This window comes from Bemisia tabaci, chromosome 8 (genome assembly GCF_918797505.1).
Source record: "Bemisia tabaci chromosome 8, PGI_BMITA_v3".
NCBI classification, from domain to species: Eukaryota; Metazoa; Arthropoda; class Insecta; order Hemiptera; family Aleyrodidae; genus Bemisia; species Bemisia tabaci.
In genome coordinates, this window is record NC_092800.1 from 7,457,958 (window position 1) to 7,481,549 (window position 23,592).

General features: G+C 39.4%; 1 protein-coding gene across 1 annotated transcript in view; it reads right to left on the bottom strand.

The window, feature by feature from the left end:
- Nucleotides 1-23,592, bottom strand: part of LOC109040935 (uncharacterized) — a 126,536-nt gene that overhangs the window by 57,482 nt on the left and 45,462 nt on the right. The window contains exon 2 of the mRNA XM_019057070.2: nucleotides 22,807-22,823. The gene's annotated coding sequence lies outside the window, so the exon portion shown is untranslated. The remainder of the gene's footprint in view (nucleotides 1-22,806; nucleotides 22,824-23,592) is intronic.

Genomic DNA, 23,592 nt, shown 5'->3' on the forward strand with positions numbered 1-23,592 from the left:
ATCACTGGCCGCTGCCTTAAACTACCTCTAATATTTCTTTCACTCTCTCCTCGCCCCTATCCTTCGCGTCACCTCCATTACTCGCTGGGCCGGCCACTTATTCCCATTTTTCAAGTTTCGCGACTATTCGTTTTCTATTTGACCCAATCCCATTATTATGCAATTTTCTCAAGTTGTTTTTTCCCCGTGGTATTGCTTTTCTGGCATTTAAGAGATTATCATCGATTGACATTTACATTGATTTCGAATTTAAACTGTAGAAGACTCCATAAAAAAAATATAAAAAAACCAATATATACTGTTAGCAGGGCTACAGGTTCATTTGTGAATATGAACATCTACAGAAAGAGACCTTTTAAGCATATGGGCAAATTTGTTAAGGGACCGATTATTCAATATTTGCAGGTTTTTCAAATAGAATGTGAGTTTCTCACGGAGAACATTACCTCGTATACGACAAAAGTTTATAAGCGGGCGGTCTCGTGGTTTCTTTTTACCAAGGAAGCCATTAAAGTGTCTTTTGATCCGTCAGCTTAAAGCAGGGACTTTTTTTTTCATTTTTAGTCTAATTTATTCTATCATTGAACAGGACCAAATAAAATATCTTGTCATAAAATGCATGAATTTTAAATTGCAAATCTCAAACCACCATTACCCTAAAATGTCTCACAATTATTAGAAACTTTGCGTCAAAAACGCGTTACAAATTCTTGGCACCTTACCGATTCATCAGTTTCAAATTTTTCCTGATGTGGTTGAGAAAATTGACCGAAATCCAACGCTCTATGCATAACAGTCTCTGTGACGGAAGGAATTATCATTATTTCTACGTGATCCCTGAAAAGCAAGGAGTTGAATGCACGATAGGTCAGACGATAGTTACATTCTTACGTGACGTAAGGGTCGTAAAGTCGTAGTTTCCGGGACGAATGAACGTAACTTTATTTCAAGGTTGCAAAATGGGTTCAAGCAATTCAAATTTTCACAAGGGTACATACTTGGATTTTTGTCTACAATTTGTCTGATTTTTGCATGAGATCAGAGGAAGAATCAGTGAAATTTTAATTTAGGAGTGTCTAAGATTCTCTCGGTAAAAATGCAATTTGTGAGGGAAAATTTGGCAACATTAAAATATAATTACCGGCGTTCTTTCGTGTGGGAAACAACGAAGTATCTTGAATTTTAAAGTTACAGAACCTACAAAATTTCCGCTCAATATGGAAAACTCATCTGAATTCGACATACGTAACTCGAGACCTTCGAATTCCGTTCCTCTCTTCGTTCTCTCTTCGGTAACAGCATTCATATAACAGGGAAGCAAGCGAAAGGACGGTTGTAAATGCGGCTCATAAAATTGCAATTTGCAATTTATTGTGTTCAAACGAGAGTAAACGCAGCGAGGCTTGCCCTCGGGGCAGCAGCTCCTCAAGCACTGCGCGTGTGTGCTCATTAGCAAGTTTCTCTCACTCGCGAATTTTATGTGTTTGGCACAGCCTGTCGGGAAAATGATTTTCGACACCTGGGGCTTGGAAACCGGTAAATCAGGGTCCCCTATGGCTGTGTTGCCTGACTGTGACCACTTTTTCAATATCTTAATAATTTATTTAATAACTAGAGTTGCACAGCCAAGGCTTCAGTAAATCAAAATGAAGATTGAAATCTCAATTTTTTTGAAAATCCCAGGTAAGGATCCAATTCCAGAGTTTCACTACTGAATTTTACTCAAGAGGTGCAAAAATTCTCTTTCTAATGATACTATGTAGCTTTCCAAGGAAAGAAGCTGTTTAAGTAACGACAGGGAAACGACCCATAGCCTTTGACTCAGAAATGGAGTCACAGTTAACAAAATCCACGAAAATATTCCGAATGATTGAAATAAATAATATGAGGAAAACAGTTGGCCAAGGCTAAAGAAACAACAAAAGCTAAATCCTTGGACGTTCCGGGGTGGTTTTAACCCCGTCCTCGCGCAGGAAACAAAATATATAAGAATTTTTTATAATTTTGATTTTTATGGTGTTTAATAATGCATTTTCGTCTCCTGGTTGAGGAAAGGGTTGGAACTACCCTTGGTTACCCGTTTTTCTTGTGCTTTCAATTACAGTTGACTTGATCTCATCTTTAATACGAGAACAAAATATTATTTTTTATCAGTGGCATTAGTAAAATTTACTAAGCAGTTTGGCAACGAATTTACAATGAGCCTCGTCAATGCTCGAGTGACAGCTCCATGAGGAGTCGCAGCGTTGCCATTCGCGACCTGGAAACGCGTATTTCCCTCGGTCGCGAGTGAATCCCCGGGGTGGGGTCGCGATCGCGACAACCGACGGGAACTTTCTACCGGGAGTCGAACAACCGTTAAATTAGTTGGACGGGATCGGATAAACGGCCGCGAAGACACTCGCGGGCCATCACTCATCGCTCGTCACGTCAACGAGCCCCGATGATTGGTGCAATTCCGAGGACTCGCTCTTCCGACTCCGTCGATCACACCGCAATTTCCGATCGGGGCCGCCGCGCGCGACGCCAAGTCCTCGAAAAAACGCCCGGAATCACAGATTGCATGAATGAGAAACCTAGCACTCTTATTCTGAAAGTCAACATTTAGGTTTGCTTAGTTATGATGACTGATGACCAAATTTTTGACCGAGTTTGACAAAATTTCCTATTCTGAAAGTCACAACATTCAGTGTTCCACTCGCTTAGTGACGATGACTGATGAACAAATTTTTGACCGAGTTGACAAAATTCCTATTCTGAAAGTCAAAATTCAAGTTTGCTTCGTGACGATGACTGATGAACAAATTTTTGACCGAGTTTGACAAAATTTCCTATTCTGCAAGTCAACATTCAGGTTTGCTTGGTGATGATGACTGATGACCAAATTGTTGACCGAGTTTGACAAAATTTCCTTTGCAGAAAGTCAAATTCAGGTTTGCTCAGTGATGATGGCTGATGACCAAATTTTTGACAGAGTTTGAAAAATCATCCTATTCTGAAAGACAAAATTCAGGTTTGCTTGTCGATAATGACTGATGACAAAACTTTCGGTACTCTGCAAACAAGACCGAGTTTGACGAACTTTCCTACTCTGAAAGTCAACGATCAGATTCGCTTAATGATGATGACTAATGACCAAATTTTTGTGCGTTCTATAATCAACAGTCCCCAAAATTTCCCACTCTAAAAGTTTAGAATCACAATAGCTTAATGATAATAACTGATGACAAAACTATTGGACTATATGCAATCAACATGACCGAGTTTGAAAAACTTTCCTATTCTGAAAGTCAACGATTAGATTTGCGCAATGATGGCGAGGACCAAATTTTTGAGCGCTCTGTAATCAACAAGATCGAATTTGACGAAATTCCCCGCTCTGAAAGTTGAAAATCACATTTGCTTAATGTCAATGACTGATTATCAAATTTTTGAGTTTGAAGAAATCTCCTATTCTAAACGTCAGCAATCAGATTGCTAAATAATGATGACTGATATCCAAATTTTTGAGCTCTCTGCAATCAACAAAAGCAAATTCAACAAACTATCCTATTCTGAAAATCAACGATCAGATTTGCGTAATGATGTTGACAGATGAAAAATTTGTTCATCAGTCATAATCATTCAGTAAATGTGATTGTAAACTTTCAGAGTGGGCAAGTTTGTCAATTTTGATCTTGAGTGAGTTGACAAACTTTCCTTATTCTGAAATCAACAGTCAGATTTGCTTAATGACGATGGCTGATGACCAATTTTTGAGCGAACTGCAATAAACGAGACAGAGTTTGACAAACTTGCTTTGCGAGCCGCTAAAATCTTGTAAACGCCAGTCATCGTTAGATAAGTGAAATATTTGGCAAGTCACTTATCGATTCGGATTAAGTGGAAAGTTATGTGTTTTTTACATTTTTTAGAGGATATAAAAAAATGCAATTACTTAATTTCTCCAAAAAACTTAAGTCACAGTCGTTTGGCTCTAATTTTCTGCACCGTCCCAGGATAGAACTCAGTTGCTCAATCTGAATTATTTTTGCATGCTTCAATGCAAATCCTCTGTTGATAAGTTTTGAATAAAGTATAACATGTTTGTAACATTTCGAAAATCCGCCCAAATGGTCTACTCGTTTTTAGATATTTTTAGTCAATAATTCTCGTCCAGGCTTGTTGGAAGAGGGGAGGGAAAATAGGAGACAAATATTCACTCTAATTAAATCAGATAGCCTCTTGGATTTTCAGAGCAGAGACCAAATAGGTTTGACACGTCCAAAAATTGGAATCCAAATCTACAGTTCCGCACAAAGTATTTGGTCGAAAGGCATCAACAACTTCGTTAAGTCTCATTGGGGAAATAAATGTTCGACAGTCTAGTCGTACCCACGGTCCTCTCTCCTGCTTTAGAGCGATGTTTATCGAAGACGTAAAGTTTGTCTGGGTAGTTAAACATTCTGACATCATAAACAGCTCGTTCGAGCTGCTGAGTCCAGCCAACTGAGAAAGATTGAGCGGTCTCGGCATCATCGGAACGTAATCTACTCACAATGGGTCGAATCTGATTTGAGGTAACGTTAAGTCTGCGGTCTGCGTTAAGTTACTTGTTATACGGTCATTACCAGAGACTTGAAGCCCTTACAAGCGATTAAAGTTCGACTTTGAAGCTCAACGTTACATCTTAGCTTTTCGTTTTTTTTTTTTTTTTTTTTTTTTTTTTTTATAGACAGTGCATATACTCCGAAAAAGAGGGGAAAAGGACCTCTAATTATGAATTTTCAAGGGTCTTCTGTAATTTTCTGGTCGTAATATGTCTTAAAAACTGGTCTAGTCCTGGTCCAGCATACACGAATTGGAGAAAAGAATATTCACAATTTTTAAACATTTAAATTATACAAAAATGCTTAAAATCCCATGGAAAATACATTTCTTCGAGGTAATTACCAATACTAACAGCACAATAATGGAAGATCCACGTTGAAAGTATCTTTGTTCAATCGATCTATCCACTAAATCATCTTGCTACGAACATGCCTGGCAGGTCATCATTACAGACATTTTATACGATACTCCTGACCTACACTACAAAATATTTCATTTAATCCTCCAACTTGGAAACTCACGAGAGATTTTCCTCCTCTTTATTCCTTCTGAATTTAATTTAGACGGTCTATCGCCAAAATTCCTTTGGAACGTCTCAAATCAAATTTTAAAACCTTAGAGCTAAAGTTTACGAGAGAACTTATTTGGCCCTCGCCAAATCCTGCATCCGCTCACAAATCTGCGGGAAATTATTTTTCAAGCAGGAGAAAAGGGCAGCAGAATCCCCTTCTTTGACTCTTAAACACATGAAAAGTCTATTAACGACGAGCTCATAAATGGACCGCGTTTAACAGAAAGGAACCAAGCCACATCAGCTATTGCCAAATTTAAGTGGGCAATTTAACTTTTTATAAGAGAACGTTTGTGCGGATTCGTTTGAGAATTTTAAGGAATTTGCTTCGTACTATGGCGAAAATTCACTGAAATTCGCATGAAAATCCGCACAACCGTTTTCATGTAACATATTTAATTGCCTGGTTGAATATGGCAATGGCTGATGTGGCTTGGTTCCTTTCTGTTTAACGCGGTCCAAATATCTCCTACCACTCAAAGCCATACAATGCGATAAATCATAGACTCTCAATTGTAAAACCAGTCACGAATTAAAATCGACGTGATTCGAATGCCGTCCACTGTGCGCCGCTGCGGGAAGACCAGTCCCAGAATTTCGACGGTGATTTTGACATCGTAAATTCGTTGTCTCTGCTAAGCCAGGCAGGGCCTCGGATGAGCGGAGGAGAAATCTGGAGAGGCCCGATGCGATATCGTGATAATGCGTTGTCACAAGTCACCGGGCCCCGGCGCGGCGCTCATTAGGGTTGCGTATTTGGCTCTGGGCCGCTTGCATAATCCGCCGTCCTTGTCGAAAACCCCTCATCTAAATGCGAAGTTACCATTGGAGATACGATGTTTTAGCATCGAGCGACTGTAATGCGCTCTGTCATCTCGAGTCCTGGCCGTTGAGATCATTCATTCGCGGCATCGCGGTTTCCCCGGCGACCGACTCTCCCGAGGACCCGCTCTTTTGTTGCAAGTGCATTGTGTTGCACCGACGCGGGTTTGAGACTTGAGGAGAGAGCTTTAGGGATAGAGAGGAGAGAGTAAGAAATGCATAAACGAATGCAATGACGAAAAAACGACGCTGAAGAGGTGGAAGAATTCGAAGACGAAGAGGTTGAGGTGGAAGAAAATGGAGACAAAGAGGAAGAAGAAGAAACAGAGACGATGAAGACAAGGAAGAAGAAAAGAGACCAAGTAGAAGAGCAAGAAAATTGAGTCGAAGAAGAAGAAGAGGAAGAAGAAGAAGAAGAAGACGCCGACGACGAAGAAGAGGAAGAAGACGAAGAAGACGAAGAAAAACAAGAATAATAATAATATGAGGGAAAATGGAAGACGGGCAGAAAAAAATGTTCCAAGTAAATATAAAGCGACAGGTCCGAGGAAGAGAATGATGTGGGATAACTCTTACGTGCTGGAATGCTTTGCGCACGGGATCAAAACCTCACCTGAAACACAAAAATAATAATACATTTGGTAAGTTAAAGGAACACGCTAACAGGCTATCAATAAAAAATGACACAAAGCTACCAACCTATGAAGACCTATGAAGACAAACGAGACTTAAGGAGTATAGAACGATGCTATTGGTTGAAATGGGTGGTTCCTATAGACTAAGGAGGTAAACGATGGACTAAATGTCGAATCTCTCGTGGGTTGCTGACAGTTAGTCTTTTACCTACGTCCTTTGTCCATTGCAACCACCTGCTTCCACCAATAAGATTCCTCCATATCCTCTCTGTCTTCTTTGTCTATTATTTTGTCTATCAATTTCAATGATCAGCCCGCTGGAGTGCTACTGTAGCGTATGATTTCGATGAGCGGAAAGACCAACTAAGTCAATTCGAATTTCCACGTGTTATGTCAAATACGAGGATGATATCACCGTCATTTTAAGTCAGTGACGCGCCCTGAGCTCATCTAGTTCCATGCCATCGTAGTTTCGTAGTTCGAGTGCTTGCCATGCACCAGGTGTCCGTTGTCCGACAAATTACAAGCCAGCCCCAGCTCTTCACAGGCGGGAATCCGCCTGCACGCTGCTCGCGATGATCCAAGTGTCACAAATCACGCCCCCGATTGAGCAACACGGATTAGCATCGCGGCGAGATTTAGTGGGTCGAGCTGTCACTGGAATCGACAATGTCTAGCGGTGTTTGGCTCGCGGACCGAGGATGCCGTGTTACGTATCAATAGATTTTTCGCAAAATAGGGGGGAAAAGGTATGGTCCGAAAGAGGTAGAGGGAAAGACGAGAAGAAGTAAAAGAAAGAGAAAAGTGAGACCTAAGGGCAAGGAGGGTCACAATTAACTACTCAGTTTCCATGTACCCTTGCACTACATGGTTACTAAAGGGTCATGAAGATAAAAAAATTAGTAAAGAGCAAGGTATGTGATTCTTCAACTTTTTGACGCTTTAATGATGGAAGACACTGAAAAGCTCCGATCTTATCCAATTTATTTGATATTTCAGTTTTCTCCTATGTGAACTTTATATTTATATTTTATTTTATTTAAACAATAACTAATAGAAACTTTTCAGGTGTCTGAAATTTGGTGAATTTCTTGTTTTAGTAGAAACTACTGAGTGAACTGAACACGAGGATACCCTTGGGCCACGAATTGAGCAATTATTGGAGAGGATATGACAAAATGATCTAATCTGCTAAAATACGTGTGTTTAAATGGGAAATGCCGCCAGATGATGTCACTAAGCGGTGCATTTTCTCACTTTTATATATATTTTGATACTATTTCCCAGAACAGAAAAAAATTATAAAAAATACTGTGAATCAGCTTTTTAAGCACTTTCAGACGAAACAACAAAAAATCTACATGCAAATTCTCCATAGGCAGATCTATCGTGATCTTTCAATATCACTTAATTTAGTGAACACAATTCTTCCAGGAGTAAATTTTCCATCAAAATTGAAATACAAAAACAGAGAAAATATCCGAAAAGAGCAGATACAGTGCGCCATCTGCCACAAGCGCCAAGCTGTCACCGATTGTAAGATTATTAGCTGCGAAGTATATGTGCATGGGATGGGTATCCAAGCGGGACTTCGCCATAAGAGAGGCACAGAACGATTCGAAAAAGGCAGTTGCAGCCGGCGTAGTCAAGAATTATCACCCAAGATTCCAAGTTTGAAAGTCCTTATAAGTTAACTCTTGGTGACGAGTTGCTCTGCACAAAAGCACTCACGTGGAACACAGGGTATCAGAGCTTTTATCGTGCGATGTAGCTTTTTTCAGTCGGCTTGCATTCCTAGATCCATAGAATTATCTTTCATATTTCGTTCTAAAAAGTTGGTGGAGTGTTCTTACAACATCCAGATGATTTATTTCCTCGAGTCCCCCTCACATAATTATTCATGGTAGTTCTTGTTACTGATTGGTTACAATAGCGAAGACGTAACGTAGACGAAACGTCGGAACATATCAGCCAATAACTTTGCAGTTCGCTTTACAAAACGTAAAAAATTACGACCCAAAAGGGTTCATCCTATAATTTTCAAACATGCTTGCAATGAAAGCAAGGCAAAATATAAATGAATAAACTAAATTTAAAGAGCCATAACCTTGCAAATAAAAAAGTTTTGCAATAAAAATAAATTTGCGGGATTATGGCTCTTTAAATTGATTCATTCCAATTTTTAATTCGCTTTTTTCCTGATATTTGTAGGAATCGCTCAACCGGCATTTCAGTGACTAAGTTCACAAACTCTCTTCCACCCTGTGGGCTGATTGTTGAGATTGATAGACACAATGATAGACAAAGGAGACATAAGAAAGTGGAGCGATCTTATTGGTGGATATCGGATGGTTGCAATGGACAAAGGAAGGAAGTAATGGACTAACTAATAGTAACCCAAGAGAGACCATAGTAATAGTTAGTCCGTTATTTTCCTCTTTCCCAAGATGCAGGGATCGCGATAAGTTGCGATTTTATCGGAGAAGGTATCGCGATCTCACCAACGTTGATTTATTGCAATATTATCAGATAAACGCTTGCGATAAATTGCAATAAAATCGCATTGATTTGCAATAAAATCGCGATTTTGTTCGCGGTAATCCATCGCAAATTATCTAACAAAATATCGTGATAAGCTAAGAAAATTTCGATTTTATCAAACGCGATTTCACTGATAAAAATTTGCGACAAAATCGCGGATAATCACTTGGATGTTGCTGCTCATGGCGATTTTATCGCCAAAAATTCGGGGAAAAGTCGCGACCTAATTTAAAAATATCGTGATTTTTCTGTTGCAAAACGCTACTGGGATTATAATCTTTGACCCATCAACCCATGACCCATCTGCGGACTGATTATTGAAATTGATGGACAAAGCTGTAGACAAAGAAGACATAGGGAGTATAAAGCGATCCTATCGGTTGAAATGGGTGGTTCCTATCGACAAAAGGGAGAAAATGATAGATTAACTGTCGGGTCTCTCGTGGGTTGCCGTTACTTAGTCTATTACCTACCTCCTTTGTCCATTGCAACTACCCGCTTTCACCAATAAGATCTCGCCATACCTCTTTTGTCTCCTTTGTCTATAGCTCTGTCGATCAATTTCAATAATCGGCCTTCAACCCATAAGATCACTCCATTTTCCCTTTGTACCCTTTGTCTATCGCTTAATCCATCAATTTCAATAATCAGCCCGTTATCCAGAAGCCCGACGACTAAAAACAAAGCTCATTTCCTTCTCAAATGCCAAACTGCACTTCGACGACGCAACGGTAAATTCCTGAGGTCGAACAACTTTTAAACGAGCCGCACTCAAATGACCCAACCTTATGCCAAACGAACAGCATAAACGGACGTATTTACGCTAAAAGGACCTATGTCTCGCGCAATCCCTATGCACATAGTTCCTTTTGGCATAAACACGTCCAAATGCTGTTTCTGCTCATGCGTCCCGAGCAAGATCAGGGATCATTAGCGGTGAGTTACTTGCGTACTGTCCGCGTGCCCATTGTAAGGGTCGCATTGTTCCCGGGTCGGGAGCTTGGAGCTTGGAACTTGGAAGCCGGCCCGTGACTCCGTTTAATTTTGAAAGAGCCTAAGTGCTAAAACTCTCCTGAGCCTTGGAAGTCAGTATGATCAAAGGAAGCCGAGGCTCATGAGTTTTTGTGCGCTTGTGCCCTTCATTAATTAACGGCTCGATTGTGTTGTTCTGCCACGGGCACATTTCACCCCGTCATCGCTATCGCCTCGATCGGGCTCCGTTCCACGCGCGATCAGGATCGTTCACCAAGTTTGTCGTATTTTCTCAGGAAGAACGCCGTATGATACTTCAAATGTTGCCAAATTTATTCCGGAAAAAATATATATTTTTGAGAGGATCCATAGAATTTTTTTTTGTTTTTTTTGACATTTTAGCAAGTACTAGGTTAAATTACGAGGAATTTGTTTTTAAAAATTAATTTAAGAGAAAAAATTAAATGAATGTTCGAAAAATTTGCGTTTTTAGAAAAAAGATGGCAACGTTCAAATTTTCATACGGTATTTTTCCTCAGGATGGCAGAGGTATAGCGCCTTCGGTCTTGGTGTCGTGCTACGACTGAGTGTGGAAACAGAAGACTAAGATAGTCTTTAAGAGATTTCTTCACAGTAAATGTTATACAAGAACATGAAAGAAACAACTTGATGCAAGAAAAGGCTGGAGAAGAAATTAAATGAAACCTGGTTATATTTTTAATTGCGTAACTCCGATAACGTCATTGTAGTTTTGCATCCATGTCCCTCCCATCCGGTCCCTCCCCCTTTATTCATTATTTTTCTTGAGAGGAAAGAATGAAACAACAGATTTCCGTCATACAACACCGCGTTGTCATCAATCAAAAACGCCTTCAGTTTCGTGTGATACGTCACCGCCCACACCAGAGTTAAAATATTTGTATCAAAAATCATAGTGCTCGTGGCATCAACTCGTAGGATCCCTCAATCCTTTATCAAGCATTAATGAAGTGCCATCTCGCATTTAGTTGGCCAAACCTTAAAGTAATCTATTTACATAATTTATAAATGTTCTTTTAAGTGATTCGTACTTTTGCAGATTCTACCCTGAGTCTTCAAAAAAATGCTAGGGAGTTTCGGGTCTTCTTATCTGTTTCCGTAATAGGCTTTGTTTTGAGCAATGACAAACTGTTGTCACCAGTAAAAAACGCCTTCAGTATCGCGTGATACATCACGGTTCACACCGGAGCTCAAATATTTGTATCAAAATCAATACCTGTGACTTTTCCCCACTCATTGAAAAAACTTAACAGGAAACGTCTACAAAAATGTTTACCTCATTCGACATAAGTAATGACAATAATATTAATTCACTAGGTACTTATTTTTTTCAACGGCTTAGCTCTAAATGGAAGTGTTAGTGAAAAGGGAAAAACAAAACATGCCACAAAAAATCTAACCATGACTCAAAAAATCAAATCCTAATTTGTTTGAGATTAAATCTGAATCACCCCGATAAGACTTTATTAGCTGCCAGCCAGTGATAGTGAAATTCACAAAGAGCTGAGAAGCTTTTAAAATTATTTGAACACGTGTCTCATCGTCATCAGCAGGGACCCATCGATCGTTATATAAAACAGAAGCATTTTGTCACTTGCTCGCGGGGAGTTATTATCAAAAGTGGCGAGACGTGAATGATCGATTATCGATATTTCCCCATTTAAAGCTACGGTAAAAGATCGATTAATATATTCGTTGCGAACACCCTGTTCATCGATCCTTTTTTATTGGTTTAAATGGCAGATCAATCGATACATCGCAAAGCACGCCACGCCACTGATTACCGAGAACAATTTGTTCTCGCGGGTGGTGATCACAATCCTTCAACAAACGCCACATCCAGGTTAAACATGACAGCTGTAGTGCTTTGAGTGTCCATTCCGACTGATTCGATAATCGACAACACGTGCGATCGGTCGCAACATTAAAATTAATTCGTTCCAGAGCCGCGGGCTTCGGCTTCGGTATGCCATGCCCGTGGTTACTCGGATCGGTAAGAAACGCATAATTTCGCGGAAAATATGAGCATCGAGTATTTACGCAAAGTATAACTCCGGAGAAAAAATTGGCGACCGAACGCGAGCAGACAGGACGCCTTTTTACTTCCGGGCACGAGTAATGATCGACATCCGTCGCGTCGGGACGCATAATCGCAATGCTAAGACGCGAGTTCGTGCATTGTCGGATCGGACGAAGAATTCGCTCTTCGCTGGAGAGGGTTCCATTCTGAACTGAAGAGACGTCGCAGGTGTCTGAAATTTGATGAATTTCGTGTATAAGTGGAAACTCCCGAGTGAACTTAGCACGAGGAGACCCTTACTTCAAAAATTGATCAATTATCTGCATTTTCTCACTTCTAAATTTATTTTTATACTATTTAAATGCGTTTTTAAAATGCGTTTGCGTTTATAAGTACTCTTTTTGGTAACAACTTCAAACTTATGTAACCAAAACACTGTATTTATATTGATATATATGATTATATACATTGATATATTGATATATATGATTGATAAATAATTATTTATTGTCAATATAAATAATGTGTTTTGGCTGAATAAGTTTGAAATTGTTATTTTTATACTGTTTCTCTCAACAGAAAAAGATGATAAAAATATTGTCAAATCAGCTTTCTCAGCATTCTCAGATGAAGTAATGAAAAATTGTTGGGAAAGTTCTCCAATACAACATTTTTTAGGTTCTTTCTATCCAATTTGAGAAAATTTCTTGACCTTGGAAACATTTTAGGCGGATAAATATTAATTTTAAGATTTTCCAATCTACATGAAGGATAAACTATGTCAGGCGACATAGAAAAATTGCAATTTCTTCCTGAATTTTGAGTTATTTTGCTTTTTCCCCTGAGTTGTACCGGTTAATTTTACCTATTTTCTCCCCAAAATGTCACATTGCCCTTGATTATGGCTCCTCTGGTTGCCCGTGGTTTTAAAATAGTTTTCTTATTGGACAAGAGGCATTATTTGGAGGGGGTTATTACAAGGAATTTCCTTAGACTTTTTTTTAAATAAAAAGCGCAATCTCATTTGACATTTGCATTTTGATAGGTTGTTTAAAATACGAGGGCGTATCAAAAAAAATTAAAGGATTTGTTCATGTATTTAACACGAAAACAAAAAGTGGGTAAACATGTATCCCAGGAAATTCATTCTTACGCACTGCTGGAAGTACACTGATTTTTCTATGAAAATTGGAAAAACTCGAAAAATACTTCGCTTACATTAATTATATGCCTTTATAGCTACGTGCCACCATTCTTTAAACAAAATGGGACAATTCTTCAGTTACTCACGAATTCGTATGATTGTCGGACTTGCCATTTCATCTATTTGGCAACCGTGCGATCATTATTTAAGAACTACAAATTAATTTGCGTGGCAAAAATAAATTATTGAGCTTTCGAAGCTCACCTGGCAATGGCTAGCAAATTGAGGTGCGCGCTGGACACGAGAATGTAAACCATCGAGAGTGATTAGACATCAGACCTGTCGCTCAGGGCGGTAGTTTACAAGTCCTTCAAGGTACGTTTTGTGTCGTCCATGACTCATCCGCGATTGTTGAAAAGCCGAACTTTGTATCTTCCTCGTTCATTGCTCCACGGTTCGCAGCTTTGTTTCAATTTTGGTGATCATGAGTCTATGTGACTTAATCGCTTTTCTAAAATGCGTAACGCTGGGGGGAGCGCTGCCCTCCGGAGGAAGAACGCCGTATTAGTCTTCAGACGTTGCTAAGTTTCCTTCGATAAAAACTGAATTTACTGCGAAAATTGTGAATATTTGTTTCCAAAAATTTTAGACAATTTTGTACGCACTTAAATCTAAACATCAGGAAATTTCAATGAAAAATGTGCATGAAAGTCGTCAAAAATACATGCTTTATCACGGGAATTTGGCAGCTCTCGAATGTTGATACGTCGTTTTTCCTTAGTAATTGAAGCAAATCGACGGTGAAACTACCAAACCACGTATCTCGGTTTGCGACGTCGCAGACTTCCTGTCATACTTTATTTTTTCAATGAAAAACTACTTAACATCCAGTCTTGAAAATTTCTGTGATTTTTCCTCTTTATGCGGAGAAAATTCCGTGAAAATTTCAAGGAATGATATTGATTTGGTCTACTTCAAAAAAATAAAATGTGAGCGGAGATTTTAAACACCGCAAACGAGATACGTGGTTTGGTAGTTTCACCGTCGAAATGGGACGTCAATCACTTAGCTAGCGTCAAGCTTCGGATCGCGTAAAGCTCCAAGTACATTCCTGATCAGCCTATTTCACGGCAAAATTTGTGAGAATTCGACCCTGTGAATTGATTCTAAGCTTTGGAGCGTCTTCTGTGCGTCGCCAATTGGGCCGTTAAATCCCAATTTGCAATGACCAAGTGACGAGGATTCCCTCAGCTTTGCCAACCGTGGTGTGACTCCCAAGCGTGAGAAGACCTAATCCGACATTCTCAACACGCTACACTTGACCTGTGCCGACACTGAGAACATACCTGGCAGTCAGGGAAACCAGCCGACCCACACGATTGAACTCCAAGTGTGTACTCTGCCGTGCTAAGGAAAAACGCCGAAAGAGCATTGAATTTTGCCAAATTGCCTCTCAGAAAATATTCATATTTGAAGAACTTTATGAATATTTTTTCGTGAAATTTTCAGACACATTAGATGAAATTACGAACGAAATAGTCCAAAAATTTGGAAGTAAAATATTTAGAACATACAGAATTTTTTCTTAGCACTGCAATATTCCCGTCCTAGAAAATGAAGTAATAACACTACAGAATTTTTCTTAGCACTGCGATATTCCGTCTTAAGAATAACACTGTATGTACATTCGAACTTTCTTATAATGAATTTGAAGTCTTTAGGAGGCTCACAGATATCTTCCTTTTAAATTTATAGATAGCTTCGGTCGAAATATTATTTAGTGAGCTTAAAAATTTTGACGTTTATTTCGTCACATTTTAAATTTCAAGGGATGCTAATGGGAGACAATTTTACGAGGAAACCAATGGAGCCACTTTTAGAACCTAAAAATTTTGTACGAACAGAGTTATGGGCTTTTAAAGTTTCCAAATTTTGTCCGACCTCTCCTACTGACTCGATCCACCGTGCGCCACCGAGCGCCCGTTTTGAAAATTGAAGACCCCACACGCGAAACCGCAGCTTAAACGTGGTGCCACCAGTATTGCGTAATAGTCCGGGGAGGGGGAGGGGGCAACACGAAAGTGCAACAATCAACTCTTGACTGTCGGCATCAAATCCCGACTCATCTGGAGTCATCAAGTCATTACCCTCACGAGGACTCCTAGGACGAACCATAATGAATCCAGAAATACGTGCTTTACCCGAACGCTGTAATATATCTTCACCGTGTTGTCGCTCTCCCTAAAGTACCTGTATACGGAGGAGTATTGCCATCTTTGTGCCGCTCTCTGATTGGTCCATCAGTCTTAGGTTATCATGGAACTCCAAAGTTAGCCGAATATAAACCAACCCGACCCAGAGGAGTACATATTATCGGCTGAGGAATGAATTTTTTTCTTTTTTCTTTATTCAATATATAGAGAACTACAAAGTATTAACTCTATTTCTTATAAATAGGAACTAAAAACTACTTTACAATAATGGATGGGCTGGTATGCTACCGGCCCTAACTAAATTACAGTACGTACAAGGACTGTACATAGGGATTAGTATAATTGTTGAGGAATGAATGATAATCACACTCAAAGCTTCATTTTCGGCAAAAATATCCATTAAAGGTTGATCCGAACTCGATTCAGAAGTTGATCATTAAAAAATGTCTACCTTATCCAAAATCACGTCTAGAACTTTGTAGAACTTTGTCGCCATCTTGTTTGTTTACATTGGGTAAAACTAGGAGCGGAGGGGCTGGGGTTTGTCCAATTTGGGGCTCCATGATAGCCGACCAATTAGAGAGTGGCACACATTACATTACGTTACATTATTACATTATTTCCTTCCGATTTGCCGCAAATGGATTCGGAACTGCATTCCAGAGGTGGCGGACTAAGTATCAGTCTATACAAGAACCCATTCTTCAGCGGCACAAGAAAATGAAGAAAATAAGACGAAATAAACGAAGACTGAAAGAAAAAGAAGAAGATAAAAGAAATTAATTTCGCTTCCATTCGCTATTTAATGTACATAAATTAACTCTGTAAACTAAATGGAGGTTCGCCTGCTATTCAGAAGATGTATCATTTACCAGAAGATTTGGCTAACAATGAATTCGGGACTATGATTAAGGCGATAATGGGCGGAATGCACGCCTTCACAGGAGCTCATCCCCGACCACTGGTGCAGAGATGCCAAAATGGAGGATAAAATCAAATTTTGCTCGTGTGTAAATTTCATTTTGAGTGCAATCTGGCAAAGGGGCCTCCGCGGCGTTTCCTGGTTTCCGACCCCCATCCCGTAGCTCTTAATTAACTTTTACCGGGCCCTCTGAACCTGGGTCTAGACGCTTATCGTTTTCGACTCGTGCCAAGCGTTGTCGGCTCAGAAGGAGTGGTCACGAAAAAAGTAAATTTGATTTCACGTTTTTACAACCGCATTTCAAATTGAATGATTGGCAACACCGTGTATACCACGTGGGGTCGTCTGTTGTGCCGGGTCAGGTCGGGCAGCTTTCGAAAGTTAAGCTAATGATTCACTGTACCTGCACGTTTGGAATTGGACATAAATGCTCGGCTGTTTTAGAGTATGGTTTGAATAGTAGATGCGTGACGAGTTTAAAAAAAACAAAGACAAGACTTGCATATAAGTCTACAACAAGAGTACTTATACTGCTATCTAAGGACCTTTGAAATGAGAAATTGAAAGTGGTCTTGCTTATATCGAGGAAAAAAATTGAATGTTGATTTAGTACTTATAATGTTAAAAAATGTGCGACAAATATATAAATGCTGATTTTACAATAATTAAACAAATGCTATTTCAACTACATCCATGGTTAAATGAACAAATTCAATGTTGAGTTCTTAGAATTTTTTTAAACAACATTCAATTTAATCTGTGTATTTTTCCCCTGTATATTTATCATTAGATTGTAAATGACTCACGGGAAGGGAATCGATTATAAGTCTCTGGCCAAGATCGAGTTTACAAATAATAGAATAGTTCTTTGTGACAGTACGTATCAGCTTCGCAACGCTGCGCTGCTAATATTTTGCAAATTCGAATAGAATTTGTAGCCGACAGAATGAATGGATGGGCTTATTGTTTTTGCAGGGAAAAAGGTGGAAATTAAAGATCAGCTTTGAAAGGATTTTCTAGTTGAACTTTTGGATCATACCGGGCTGGATGATGCATTGATTGAGTCACACGATCTGTAAGGCATCCAAAGCTCGTACGTGTGCTTGTTGCAATTAACACCTTAATAATTGGTAAGAGGCTGAGAGGTGACAAACAACTGAACATTTATAATCGTACTTATATAGATTTTGGGGAGAAAAAGGTCCTGTATCTTTCTACTAACAATTTACCTTCTTCCCTGGATTCTTTCCATGCCAAGTATTCACTTGCTAGGGAAACAAAAGAGCTAACGCGCCTTGATGACGGCGCAGAGATACAACTATTCATGCTCGATGGATGTCCGTATTGCATCTACGAAATTGAAGGCGCGATAGCGCGATGTGTGAACTCGGAATGCTCCGCTACGCTGTCAATTAGGTGTCGCTCGAATTCGGAAAAAAAGTTTAAAAAGAGGCCCGAATACGTCTCTCCTATCTTTGGTTGTGCTACCCACGCAGCCTTTGAGGTACTTTTACAAAAAAGACAAGCGGAACCAGCACATCATGAAAAAAGAGCAAGGGAATTGATGCGCGTTGATGACGGCGCAGACATACAACTATTCGTACTTGATGGATGACCGTGCTGTATCTGCAAAATTGAAGGCGCGATGGCGCAAGACAAGACCTCGCAATGCTCATTGTCAGCTCTACGCTGCCAGTGACGTGCGCTCAAATTAGGAAGAAAAGTTTAAAAACGAGACCCGAATACGGCTCTCTTATCTTCGACTGTGCTGCTCACGCAGCCTTTGAAGTACCATTACGAATAAGGCAAACGGACGATAGCAATTTGGAAATAGAGGAAGGGAATTGATGCGCGTTGATGACGGCGCAGAGATACAACTATTCGTACTTGATGGATGTCCGTGTTGTATCTGCAAAATTGAAGGCGCGATGGCGCAAGCTGTGAGCTCGCAATGCTCAGTTCTACGATAACAGTAATGTGTCGCTCAGTTTCACGATAACAGTGATGTGTCGCTCAGTTTCGAGAGAAAAGTTAAAAAACGAGGTTCGATTACACCCAGTGGTTTTTACCCCAATTTGTCTTCGTCGGGAAGCCAACGCATTGACAATTGTTTTCATCAAAAATTGAATTTAAAAGCTAGATAAACCTTGACGTTAATTATAATTTCACCATTTCAGCAATTTTACTTATGAGCACCGACATTTTATTTCGGGGTTTGCACCCACACTTATCTGCCAACACAGAAGTGTAGTTACATTCTTTCGTGAGAGGAATGGCGATGGTAACCACTGCATTAGGACTTCCGCGCTTAAATCCCTTAGGATTCTGATAACTTCACTGCTTTTGTACACCGTTAGTCTCACTTAAAACGCCGCGGACTCGTCCTCAAGGTCGCGTTAGGTTACGTAAAGGGGCGATTCCTCGGACAAAATAAATTTCAGTCGACAAGGAAAAAATATGAAAGGTCGTTCATTTTGATACACCTCGATTTTTCTCCGAGTCGCGCTGCACTGTTTACTTCTCCTCTTCTTCTGAAGTTTATGAGCACACGGGCAAGGAAATGACAGTTGCAGCAGTGGAGAAAGTTCCAGTTTAAACCCTCTTGGCGGCCGATTCGAGTCGGTTATTTATCTCTGTTCTTTACTTCCTCCTTCAGGAATTTCGAGGCTTGTGTTTTAAACCTCCGCCAAGTGCTACTCGAGGCTGTAAATAAACGGTAATTAATAACCATACCAATGATACGGTAGAGATAGTTGCGTTACATCGATTTTGGTTTTACATTTGGATTGGGATTTGTAAATTATCTGTGATGTTAGCATACGCATTTCAGCCACCGGCTAGCCATATTTTATCTATGCGTCATAACATCTAAAGCTTAGACAGAGCTTAAGGATTGTAAATGTTATAAAAGTACCTGCAAGAGGGATTTTATCCCGTAGAATGAGAGAAGTGAGAAACAGAGGACATTTAAATTAGAGTTTCATCTGTTCTGGAAGTTCAGAGACGGTGTCAAACTGCCCGATGTCGAGTTAGACCCCGCGAAGCACTCATTTTTAACGTGGGTTTCTTGCAAAATAAATTGATGTAATCGATGATCCAAAAAAAACCAATGAATGATACAAAAAATACAGAGGACCAGTTTCAAAACATTATTTAGTCGAAATACGAATAGCAAGCTCATCATTTATAATGGAATTGTAAGTCCACTGTTTTGGGTATGTTACATGTCAGCATGTCACTTTTGTCTCAACCGTTTAAGCTCCCAACTCCAAATAGTTGTCAAATTGTATAAAACACTTAACATTTCGTGGTAGTTTACACTTCTAACTAGTGTGTGCAACAATCAAAGCCGGGCAGGCCGAAAGGAAAATGTCCGATTATGGATAAATTATTAAAAATTGATTCATTTTAGCAGGAAGATTAATATTGGAACTCACTTATACTTGAACACGTTGTTGTAAAATTTTGTCGCATCACTCATTCACTCAAGAAGGCGAGAAAAGCAAAGTTAAACCATGCCTATAGAAAAATATTTTGAGCGATTAACATTGTTTAACAAAATATTTTGAGTTTAAATAATCTTTGTCTTGAAGAAGAATAGAATCAAAAGGAAACTTTTCCAAATTGTAATTTTAAAAACTTTTTATTTTAAATTTGTACCATTTGTGGGTTTGAGAGGCAGTCAAAAAATTTACTAGCACTTCCATCGCGCTGGCAACAAAGCATGAAAATGCCCGAATTTTGTCACAATTTTTTCTCCAAATATCGCGGGCGTCACGGACTTTCGAACAGCTAAACGCTTTTTTCAAGTGTGGCCGGTGCCCACGCGACTAGTTCAGCGATATCATCAAAAACAAGAGACACCTGTACCTTGATCGCCAACCGTAACTACGTTCAATCAGCTTAAATTAACTTCACAGACGCAAAGACCCACTCCACTCCAAAAAATGAAAGCGTATTCGTCCCACAACGACCATAAAAGTGTGAATGTGTGTGATAAGCGCGGGTAAAAGTGAATTAGCGTTTAAGTTCTGAAAGGTGGGTGACTTTTCAGTCTAAAAGGTGAAATTGATTTATAGAGGATTCGACAGGTGTGATTTCTTCTAGAATCATTCCTCCAAATTTGAAAAGAGCATATACATACAGTTTGTCCGTAGATGATACTCCCGCAGCCCGCACAGTTTTCTCCACCAATGATGATGGTGAAAGCGCGTCTAAAATCTAGCATTTTTACGTAGGTTATTGTTAGGGAGGACAGCCGTAAGTGCTATCTTCTGCATGCTTAAGTGGTTGTGTTTTGGCCACACAACATACACATTTTTAGGTCAGAAATTGGCAGAAGAGGGCGGCACTGTACTTGAAAGCACTGTTTTCATTGGCTCTCTGGAGGAATAATGTCACTTACTGCTGTCTTGCCTAAAACTACGTCATTTTTTGCTCACTTACGGCTTTCCAATTATGTCTCGTTTTTATGAAAATGAGATGCTTTTTGCTGTTATAGCTATTTCAGTGATTTCATCTAAAAAAGTCAAGACGAATTGTGAAGGAAACTCGATTTCGAAAATTTGACACTTACTGCTTTCTTCACTATCACGGCAGTGTGATGCTGAACTGCGGAGTAACCATAGGAAACCCCTCGGTTATGCAATACCCAAGTGTTACTCATGTGGAGCTTTAGTCTGACAATTTGACAACAATGCATGTAGTCAACAGGAATGTTTCGTTCCTCGTACTCGGACGGTAACCGGGAGCAAGTGAAATAATTCAAACGCTCCCGCTCCGGTACTGCCCGCTGCGTTCCGTTCGGGGAATCCGTAACTCCTGCAGTGGCAAGCCGTGAACGATCGATTATTATCGATACTCCCCATTTGAATCTATGGTAAAAAATCGATTACTGAAGCGTTCGTTGCGAACACCCTGTTTATCGATCCTTTTCCGTAGGTTTAAACGGCAGACCAATCGATATATGGCACAGCACGCCTGGAATCCGTAACTCCTGCTACGCAACGCTCGGCAGTTATTCCGCCGTGCTATAAGGAAGAACGCCGTATGAGCTTTCGAGAGTTGCCAAATTTCCTTCAGTCAAATGTTTAGTTTTGAGGAAAGTTATGAATATTTTTCCTCGGAATTTTCAGGAACTTTAGGTGAGATTGTACACAACATTATCGGAAAAATTGAAAAAAAATATTCATTATAATTAACCTGGAAATTCGTGTTTTATCAATCGAAATTTGGCAATGCCTGAAGGTTCATACGACGTTTATCCTTAGCACGGTAGCATTCCCCAGCTCCTCGATTTGGTCTCGGATTTTTCATCTGGCCATCTTGAGATGCCGACTCTGATATTCGATTAATCAGCAGCACCAGAATTCCGTCTAGAGTTTTGGAATATCTCTCAAATGGAAATCATGTGAATTAGCACCTGGTGACATTGTGACCAAGAATGAGATGACTGAAAAAGCGTGGACATCCAGATATCGTGCGCAACAATGGTGTGAGTGTTTTGAATTTTTAAATTAATTATTAAGCCTTTTTTATATTTTCAAAGTAATAAAGTTTCTCAGTTTTAAAGTGAAATCTGATATCACTCTATAATGTAAAACCATGAGAGTTTAATGCATAATGCACAACATTACGCCTGTTTGAGGGGTTGAACCGTGAAGCAGTCAAGGGATGTAGCCCCGTAATGTGTTGAAAATGCGCACTCTATAAAGGAATCTTGTGTGATAAATTAAAAAATCTACCTGAAAACAACAGTTAAAGCCATCTTAAAAATACTAAGCACGGTCGACTTCTTTTCTACTCGGTCGTTAAAGTCTCTTGCCAAACCAATGGACCACTGGACGAGCTATTATCATTATGTGATTTGAGGGCATTTTCAATGGGAGATAATTCTTTTTTGGGATTGGAGATTTGGCAAGTATACTTTGGAAGTTTTGCTTGAGGTTTGAGAATAACACGAGGCACTGGTAGAAATTTTGAAGAGTTTGGGAGATTAGTAAGTGAGAAAAAAAAAATCGAAATATGTAACAGCATGCGACTGGTATCTTGGAACTTTCTACACTCAATGTATCAATCGAGTGGTGTCATCCCCAGAGATTATAACTTATGTACAGTTATCTAATGAATTATTAAAAGCTCCATTTCAACCATTGTTTACGGAGAAAACAAAGTATTGCGATTTGGAGACTCACGAGAGTGAGTATAGATACGATTCTCAATAAATCAATCAGTAAGAAACACGTTCTCAAGGGCTAATGACAGATCTGGAACAATGCGATTGTAAAAAAAACGAACCAGCATCCTAGAGGCGTTAGCTTTGGCCAAAGTTGCTCACCTGTGGTGTAGTGCTTCCTGAAACAAAGAAAAAAACCGATGTGTTAATAAAACAGGCATGCTGCAGGTTTCAGGCAACGCATGAGTAAGCGAAGACATAAAATAAAATGAAGAAAAAATTAAATGATCTTATTCTAAATCGACGGATTATAAAAATTAATTGCGAAAGGACGGGTGCGATAATCCCTTAAACTTGTTTTAATTGGTCCTTTTCGGCTCAGGTTGCATGACATTAGCGTCAAGGAGATTTTGATTACCCAAGAGAGCTTGCTGGTTTAACTTATTATTTACTCAATAGTTAAAAAAAGGAGGAATGTTTTACAAATATTAAAGCACTTAAAATACAATCTTCATCTAAGAGTACATTATGAGACGAAAAAAATACTCATAAAGTTTCGGATACCTTTAATCTAACCTCTTAATCCTAAAATCTCGTCGGCGCGGATACCATTTATTCCATTAACGTACGATATTAATACCATTCATGGATCAGTGTTCAACAAGAGCATTTACTTTTTACTGTCGTGCTCTTGGGCATCTTAACATGAATTTCGGTTGTCACAAGTGGAATATAAGGGCGGGGAGTATTTACTGGTCGTTTTTTGACTTTCAGATGCAAATTTTTACTTCAATCAAGTGTGTGAAATATTAAATACTGATTCATGATAACAATGGTAATCAGTTTCAATATAACTGAGAAGCAAACTGTTAAGATAACCCACCACTGGATGACATCAGGAAAGAACGTGGTAAGGTACATTTGAACTACATTTTGCAATTAGGAACT